Source organism: Arachis ipaensis, chromosome B5 (assembly GCF_059453495.1).
Source record: "Arachis ipaensis isolate K30076 ecotype BB chromosome B5, ASM5945349v1, whole genome shotgun sequence".
Taxonomy (NCBI): domain Eukaryota; kingdom Viridiplantae; phylum Streptophyta; class Magnoliopsida; order Fabales; family Fabaceae; genus Arachis; species Arachis ipaensis.
This window is the reverse complement of record NC_142440.1, coordinates 138,238,595-138,248,669: the sequence shown is the minus strand read 5'-3', so window position 1 is coordinate 138,248,669 and position 10,075 is coordinate 138,238,595. Positions and strand designations below refer to the sequence as shown.

The 10,075-nt window shown below is 35.3% G+C and overlaps 1 pseudogene; it reads right to left on the bottom strand.

The window, feature by feature from the left end:
- Window positions 1–7,128: 7,128 nt before the first annotated feature.
- On the bottom strand, window positions 7,129–9,865 carry LOC148565921 (protein FAR1-RELATED SEQUENCE 5-like; annotated as a pseudogene).
- Window positions 9,866–10,075: the final 210 nt, after the last annotated feature.

The window sequence follows — 10,075 nt, the reverse complement described above, 5'->3', positions numbered from 1 at the left end:
GTATGTGTAGCATACCTCATAAATAAATTAGGTAAATAATTTTAAATATTTAATTTTCAATATTAGAAAAATCTAAAAATATTTGTTTTAAATTAAAGTGTAAACAATTAATTAGGGAGTCAATTTTTCAAGTTAATAAAAATATCAATCAATTTGGCCGTCATGTATTCTTTAATTTAACTTCTTGTATCTCTATTTGTCTTTATGCTAATTCTATCGGCATCTCATTTTCAAAAATGGTTGTCTTTTAGTTTATTTTTCTTTAATTAGATTTTAAAATCTGTTGTTAATAAAAAAAATCAATCCATTTAGTGAAATTATTTTTTATTTTAAATCCTAAATTTTAATCATAAACTATAAATCCTCCAAAAAATAAAATTTAAAATATAATTTTATAATAGTGGCTAATTAAAAGTTAATTTCATGTACTTATTCAAATGAATTCTTAATGTTGAACACTGAAGTTTTTCATGTTCTCAACCTGTTACTTGTGAGTTGTGACTTTAATTTGTATGGTACTATATGAATGTTAATTAATTATACTAATGAATAAATCAGGCAACTACTTCTGTTAATTAATTAAGAGTCACTTCTTTCAAAGTTTCATCTACCAAATTGTTCATTCTAATTAATTATTTTCATTAACAAAGGCATAGAAGGGTAGATAATTTTCAATGTCTTACATAAATTAAACTCCTTTATGTGGCAAGATGAAGAATAATTTTCCATCTACCAACTCTACAAAAGGAAAAAGACGAAAATAAATATATGATGTCTTGTAATACTTTATCAGTTTTGATATATAGTTATTTAAGCTTAGCTTTGTCTTTACTCATCATTTCAAGCATCAGCAATATAATTTTTTCCTCTTATTTGAATTGCTTTTTCAATAGATGATATAAAAAATTCTTGGTAACTATATTTTTTACCTATATTGTCAAATAAAGGTCATTTGAATTGAGAGTTTGGCACAACCTAATATTTTTTATTGTATGCTAACTTTTTTTTTAATGTTTATCTATCTCAAATACAAGATTTATACTTTATTATTTTTTATTATATGCTAATTTATATATTTTTTATATTATTTTTTTAATTTAATTTTTACAATAATAGTATGTAATTTATTTGAAAAAAAACCAATCAAACAGATTTTAGCATACATTTTTTTTAATAGATGTTAATGAGTTATAAAAATAAGAAGATTATTTTACTTCTATAAATATAAATTAGAATAATTTTATATATTGGATAATAAATTTTTATACACAAAATTTTTTAAGTTAAAAGTAACCACTATTTAATATCAATAAATATATATCAATAAAGACCAAATATTTTACCCGTGAATGTAGAGTTATTGGAGAGAGAAGCAAGAAGAGAAAGAGAAGAGATAGAAGAAAGAAAAAAGTGTTACCATTTCTAATACCATAATGATTCTGAGGTAATAGACTATGATGACGTAAGATTACAAAATCTTCTCAGACTTTACTTTTGTGATTCTTACACATTTATTCACAACAGCAGCAGACCTGCAGCTACACTATAAATATTCCCTTCATGGCCAATCAGATTTCACCAAACCTCAAGTGTATTACAGCAAGAGACCATCTCTCTTTCCATATTAAAAATAATTTCTGTAAAATTATTAATATAAATTTTTTTATGGTCCTCTTAACAAACACACCAGTTTGTACCTCTAATAATAAACTAGTATGAAAAAGTATTGCTTTGATTTCGAAATCTCACGACTTTATAAAAGCAACTCCAATGGACAGTATGTTGAGACCCTGCTTCTGACAAAAGAGGGACGGAACCATTGGAGAGGAGAAGAAACGAGTTCCTGCACGGATTACAAGAAGAGGGAGTCCCTCCCATTGTCCAATCCACACTTGCCAAATGGCAAGTTATATAAAAAAATAAATAATTAAATAAAATATTAATTAATTAAATAGTTATGTTAATTAATTAAATAATTATATTAAATAATTGAATAATAATTAATTTAACTAATAATTAATTTAACTAATAATTATATTAAATAATTATACTAACTAATTATATTTAACTAATAATTAATTAAGTAATTAACTTATAATTAATTTATTAATAATTATAATAATTAATTACAGTAAATAATTAAATTTTTATTTAATTAATAATTTATATTAATTATTTATATCATAATTAATATTAAATATTATTTATATTTATATTATTATATTAAGTGGGACCATAACAGGGACTAAAATTAGTTCCTCCTAATGGAGAAGAGAGAGATGCTTTGAGTTCTTATTTACTGTTTATGACGCAAAAGTTGATGTGGAGTTACTTTTTATGACAGGTGGGGCATAGACAAGAACTGGGATGAGTTCTCTACTGGAGATGGTCTAAGTGTTTGGGGTGAACAACATGTATTTTTATTTTGAGATTGACATGTGTTAGGAATATAATCTACTACATATAATGATTACCTACCTAATGAATAAAGTTGAGAATTCTTAATTTTTTTTTGTTACCGTTTCAAGAAAGTAACAAGTTATCATGGCCTTTGATACAGTTTTTGATTCATTTATATTGGTTTTTTATAAAGAAAAAAAAAACCAATTTGGTGGAAATGAAAGCAAATATCTTATTTTCCTGTTCAATTGAGTAGTAGTTGCATCATGTATCCAAGTTACGTTAAGAATTGGTTAAAATTACATGAGGTACTCACTGTCTAGTATTTTTTGTATGATTTTATATCATAAAATAATAGCCAAACATTTAAGGTGTGATTGGTTGACAATTCTAGAGACAAGTATAATTTTCTTGAACACAGAAAAGGCCAAAAAATGAATGCAAAGTTATATATTACTCTAAAAAAAACGAGCCGCAATTTTAATGAAATTAAATGCAAGTGAATGTAAAGAGTTTCACATATTTGTTTTTTTGTTAAATTCTTATTACCTTTTCGTTAATTAACTATAATAAACTATACAAATATAAAAACACATATTTATATGTTTTTGTTTATATTTTTTATTTTCATTATTAGTTATAAATATAAAATATTATGTTTTTGTTTATATGTCGTTGTCATTTTAAAACTTTTATATTTTGAGAATGTAATAAATTTTACGAGTGGAGTATTTGTTTAATATTTTTAAAATATTTTCCTTTTTCTAAATTTAAAAATTTATTTCTTAATTTACTTGCTGATTCAATCGTATTTATAATCTATATTTTTTTTACTAATTTATATTTCGTAACACATATTTTTAAATGTGGCTAAACAAACCATTAAAAAAAGATCGTTTTTTTCATTTTATGTGAGTATAATTTGTTTAAGGTGAATGTGCATTTAGATTCACGTTTATTTTTGTTGGGCCGGTGGGAGGGGGAGGGGTGGGGGTGTTAATGGATAAAATGAAGTATAAAATGCTTTCCTCATACTTATGAAGTATAAAATGCCTTCCTCATACTTTTCATAGTGGTGTCAGCACTCTTGGTTTCCCCTGTAATCTTCGAAGATACCTTCACCGTTGCATGTGTTAATGCTCATGGCGACCGAAGCTAGTCGTTTTCCCTTCTATGCTGTTCAAAGAGGACGTGTCCCAGGCATTTACAGGTCATGGGAGGAATGCGAGCATCAGGTGAACGGGTTCCGGAACAATGAACATCGTGGCTTCCATGATCTGTCGGAAGCCTTGGCTTGGCTACGTAGTGCCGCATCTCCTCCTGTTCGTCGGCCAACACCACATGAAGGTGCTTTCTGTTCACTGCGTTCGTCTCAAAAAGTTTCTTCCGTCGTCATGCCTGCTGAGAATTTGGACTTTGGAGATGGTAGTGGTGGCAGCAACCCCACTGGAGTGACTCGTGAGCACGAAGATCATTTTTATAATTTTTAATCTTGAATCGATTTTTTTCATGTAGCACTCCTGTAAATGCAGAATTTTGGTAATGATGTAGATTTTAATTTATTCTGAAATAATAAATTGGTTTGGCTCGTGCAGTTAAGGATACGGGGACAGACAACCGTTTTGTGTATCTGGAAGATATGGAGTTGATGTTGATGAGGGCGTGTTCATTTTTTCAAATAGGGTCTCCGCTTTTTGTTCCTCAGGAAGTCAACACGAACGATGAGCGTGTGCTGTTCGGATTCACGGTGGTTCTGCCTCACAATAGTAGAGGTATAGATCTCGTGGCTCATGATCCTTTGTGTTATGAGGAACGTGTTGCTCGTTAAGAAGTTTCGTTCACAATGCTTGATAAAATTCTTGTTGCTACTGGTTATACCATTCATGATTACAACTATCGTATCTTGAGCCGGGTCAAAGAAAGTTTGAATCAGTCGAGGGCTGACGAAGTGGGTAGATTTTGGGAGCGAATTCGTATACTAGAAAAAGAAAATGAGGAACTTTCTGGACAAATTGGAATGTTTGGGGAGATGTTAGAGGAATAGGTTGCATGCTGGAGGATGTAATGCATGTTTTAGATGGAGGTATGCCAGGCTTTGGGATTTTTATGTTAGTGTATTTTAGAACTAGTAATTTGGCTGTATTTTGTTAATTTCTATGTTAGTGTATTTTAGAACTAGTAATTTGGTGGCTAGCAAATATCCTATTGAAACTGATATTATTGTTGCTGTTTTGCTCATGTTTTGTGTAATGACTTAAATTAAATCTAGTCATTAATGTTATGCCATTTCATTTTGGGGTTAGATACAAGTGTTATCATGAGAATTTATATCCAACTCGTTGCACAAGTAATATCTAAAGGACTGGAACAGAAGATAGTCTCTTATTTTTTGCCTAATAACAAAATATTCCATTCTAACCAGGGAACCCTTTCATGTTGGTATACTAATGAAAAAGTTTTTGCTCAAAAGAAATAAGTATTTTCTAAGATGCTGCTTCAGCCCCAACATTTTTTTCAAACTAAAATATATTAATGTCTACTTGATCCATGTATCCAACTTGTTCCATAATTACCAAAGTTAAACTCAGAGGGCGGAAATCACGGTGCCATAAGGTTGTGGTTCTGTTGACTAATTTACAAATAAACTAACGGACCAAAAATTGATAATGGGGTGGCAGTAGATGTAGTCGCAAGCTTATGCAAATATAGGTTTTTAGTCGGTCCTGCAAGTTGGGCTTGATGAATGACATTTGCATTCAATCAATCACTCTTTTGTAGGGTTGAGTGTTGCAGTAGGAGAGGGTGTTTTGGAAGCAACATCACATAATCAATACCTCGGAATGTGTGCGAAGCAAAAATCCTATATCTCAAACCCTCTCTCTCTAAAATGGACCTCCTTTAGTGCTTTTTGCTGTCTAATCCAAAAGTATGCTTCTTTGAGAGTGTGAATTTTCTGTAGTACTCCAAGCCTTTCTTTTCATGAACCTACAACAATTGGGCCCTATCATCTACAAGCCCATTACTTCAACGTTTTCATTATGAGGTAAGGCATATCTCCAACATACTGTATCTGAGAATCTCATTATGTAGACCGTGTAAACTTGGCGCCAAGTACGTTGGTGCAATCTTCTTTGCTCTGGGTCGTTGGAGGCAGACATGAAAAACAAGGGGAACGCTACTGTGCAGAAGGTTGGGGTCCTCATGTGACCTCGAAAGATGACTCCGGTGTGGAAGAGGCAAAGCAGATGCCGGCTGTGACTGAGGAGGCATTTTCCACATCAGATGATCCTATCGTCGACGTGTTCAACAAAGTGCATGAGGTGGGTTGCATAAGGATCATTTCCAAATGGACCTCTCTTGTTGATTTTATCTTTCAACCGTGTGTCTATATTTTTTTAAGAGATTTGTTTTCTTTGGGTTTACAGATTTTGCTCGGATCTGATGGAGCAACTAGATCTATAGTTGAGACTCAGGCAGAGGAGATTAAGAAGCTTAAGCGTACGGTCGATGGTCACGGAACCCTACTGGAGATACTGTGGTCGGAATATGCAAAAGGACGAGAAAGGCCACTAACGCACCAGGAGAGGTATGGTTCAACTAAAGGTCTTGCTGTTCACGATGCAAAGAAGCAAAAGAAGGAGTGGCACCGAAAGCTGAAGCTGGCCTCTGAGGATGTCTATGCGGTGGCTTTAACCAACGATGTCGATGCTATAATAGCCAAGATCGGCGCTGGGATGAATGCTGTAAACACAAATCCCGACCTTGCAGAAAATACTGACAACAACAAGGGTACAAGGCCAGCAGCACAGTCTAGCACTGTTAAGCAACAACCACTCAAGGTAACAATGCTGCAAGGATTCACTGTTGGTCTCTCACTTGAACACTGTTTTATTTGGAGGTTCTTAACATGTATAGATTTTTTTATCACGAGCTAATGCTTCTTTGTTTCCCAGATTCATTTAAAAAAACCTTTGAATTACTCTATAACATTTTTTACGTATACAAGATCTTGTTATACAATTAAGAATATCTTGTAAACCAAACTTAAAAAATACATGTCAATAATGGAAAGAACTTATACTCGAGAATTGGAATGAACTAACACTTGAGAAATGTTTACTAGAATAGTAAGAAAAGATAATGAAATGAAGGTGAAATTATAATACTCCAAGCGGGCGAACTCAAAATCAGTGCATGCGTGTTCGTGGTTGAGACAAATGTGTGAAAACTTATATTTCTCTCGATGGGTTACATTGCAATGCATCGCCTGGTGATACAAATTCCTGGACCTGAGAGATTGTATATCATCTGATATTTCTTTATCCTTAAAATGAAATCAAAAGTGGGAACAGGAAAATTGAAATAAATTTATAAATTGCATGGCTAACAAATAGAGATGCTGCTGTCTTTCAATCTGCCCTCAACTGCAAAACTATTTCTTCCAATATATGTAGGTATAACAACACCATAATTTAATTTTCATGCTAACTTGGATGCAGCTGCACGATTCCGGGCATTAGCCGGATTAACGGAATACAAACCAAGGAAATTTAGAACGCTTAAAAAGTTGGTAACGTATAAAACATTTTTCCATCCATACAAAGAACACCATGTGCTCAATACTTTCAACAGCGATCTTGTAACAACCGCAATATTTCCAACACCTACAACGAAGAACCTCACATTAATCCAAACTCACCCAAGATCAATGAATCACAGTAACTGCTTCTACTCCACAATGACTATAACAAAATCAAGTACATGCAGCTAATTTGCAAGTTCCATAACAATAAATTCATAATACAAACAGCGCCATGAAATATCATCAAGAAATTCTCAAACACAATCCCTGCCACAAAGCATGTTCTATGGATGGAGAAATCAGAATACGAGTAACAATCGAAAGGGAGATTACCAAGCCACAAGTCGATTACCTCTATGTTCCAGTCGACGGTGTTACCCACTCCGCCCATGTTCCTGGTTTGGCTTTGCGCTGTGCCTATTACATGGTCCCATCTGTCGTTTGCTCCGCCATCTTGCTCACTGCAACTATCATCTCCCTCTTCTAACTGTTTGCCTTGATCAGCGTACAGGTTAAAGTGTGGAGAAACAGCCTACATGACAACAAAATTGATATAAAATTGCTTACATAATGAGGTAAAACTAATTTAGTAGTGAATATAGGGTTTGCAACCAAGTGTTTACCTCGAGTTTGCTAACTCTCGTTTCCTTCCTGGGACAGTGTTTATATCTTGTCGAGGTTAAGATTTTTTGTGGCTCCGTGCACCTCCGCTTTGTGTGCCCGATTTTCCTGCATCTCGTGCACTTTCTTTTTCTACCTTTGTGTCCCCGTGTGCTGGGTGCCCCTTTGGTGCGCACAACGGTTGGATTCTGAACAGCACAGGCAACGTTCGGACTCCTATCCATCGTGTTATTGCCGCTGCAGGCTTCTAGATCACAGCATATCTGCTTGATCCCGCTCATGCATTTCTTGTACAGATCGTCGTTTTGAGATCCGACGAACAACATCCACTGTGAAGTAGCATGCAGGGCTCCATGTCTCAACAAGAAACCTCGCTCATCCTCTAGTCCCATCTTCTCAGTGTATTCGTTGACTGTCTTCACATCCTTCCTCCATCGTCTCAAAATCAAGCTTTCGGGAATTCTTTTTACGTGCTCGTGCTTCATGACAAAAAAATATGCCTGCAAGGAAAACCTTCTTTCTCCCAAAATCCACATAGACATACCAACCTACCTCTTTTTGGATCGTACAATGCCACCACATTCTGACCGGGGAATTCATACTCCTCAACTGTGTACACCATGGTTGTTGAGACCCTTCGTTTGCTTACGAAGTTAACGACCGAGATAGACTCAATCTCCTTCTTCACTTGTGTGAATATGACCTTTGTGTACACCGATGCAGCAAACTGTTCGATGGGATCAAGACTGGTCGTCATAACGGGAACACCGTAAATTGAACTGAATTGTGCAACCAGCTCACTATTCTGGTACTCCCGTACTAGTAGCTCCAGATTCTGCACAAGCTTTAGAATAGTGTGCCTAGACGACAGAAATTTTTTTAGATGGAAATTGATGCCCTCACACCGAGACGTCGTGCGAAACCCAGCGTAAAACTTGCGATGCAAGTACGCATTTGCCCACATCTTCCTCTTTTCATACAATTGTAACGCCCAATACTTATTAAGTAACCCATACTGTTCAGCAACTTATGCCCATTCACACTCAAACTCTTCAACCTCCATGTCAGCATACAACCACTTGGCAAAGAAATCACAGAACATCTGCTCGTTGGTGTTCGAGGTCACATTCTTCTGCAGATGCCATGCATACAACCTATGGGTTGCCCGAGGCAATACCTCCCTAACTGTAGCAATCATTGATTCATCCCCGTCGGTAACGATTACAGAGGACAACTTCCCACACATGACTTCTAACAAGTTCTCCAACATCCACTTGTATGAACTGATTGTCTCATCTAAAACCAAACCGAAACCAAAAATTGTTGTTTGCTTGTGATTGTTTGAACCTAAGAATATGACAAGGGGTCTATTGTACTTGTTCTTCTTATATGTCGAATCGAATGCAACAACGTCTCCAAAGTGTTGAAAGTCAACCCTGCTAGGACCATCTGCCCAGAACATGTTTCCCAACATACCTTCTTCAGTCAAATTGTACCGGGCCATAGACATGGGATCAGCAGCTGCCTTGCCTTCTAGGTATACTATAGCAACGTTCATGTCTCCATCAACCACCTTTGCACGCTTCGACCGATCCATATAGTTGTATGCGTCTTTCTCGGTAAAACCCAAAGAAGAATAACCACCCGCAATCCCAGCCATGTACCCCAATATCTTAGATGTCGGCAACCCATACATATGCATTCCATCCATGTGGGCCTTTGCAGAACCCGATATCGCCCGGAAACTTCGGATCATATGAACCATTCCCATCGGTATCAACTCGTGGTTATGCTCGAGGATTACTTTCTGAACCTTCCAAACCGAGCTACCCTTATCAAGGTATACAGACATCAGGGCCTGGCAATTCGTGCGTGTCTCAGGCCTATGGCATCTCTTCCTGTCTAGTCTGTTGTAGTGTTTTCCATCCCTTAGGCCAGCCCGATTACAGAAGAACCTCCTTCTCACTACACTCCCATCTTCATCCTTTGCATAGTCTCCCTTACGGACCCCAAATCCATTGCATTTTCCTAACCTACCATAAAACTCATATGCACACTCTTCACTTTGAAACACCTTTTTCATTATATCCTCTGCAGTCAACCCAGTCACGTAACCATATTCACGATCATCTTCATCCGACAACAACTTAACCTTTCTTAAGTCATTCTCGTCAACAACGTTGTTGTTTGAAAGGCATAACTCATTTCACTTTCATCTGGAGACAAACCGTTTGCCTTGCCCATCCCACCATAGCACTCCATCTATTAAGTTGTAATAGTTGGTTTTTTAAATAATAACTTTTTTCTGCTATAAAAATACACAGCCTTAACCTCTACACAACAACAATTTAACAAACAGACAACCACAACACCTAAATAGATAATCTGGCAATTGAAATTGCAAAACCCTAAAGAATTTTGCAACTTAAAAGGGCAGCAGCAAACCAATTTAACACACAGTCAACTTTACAA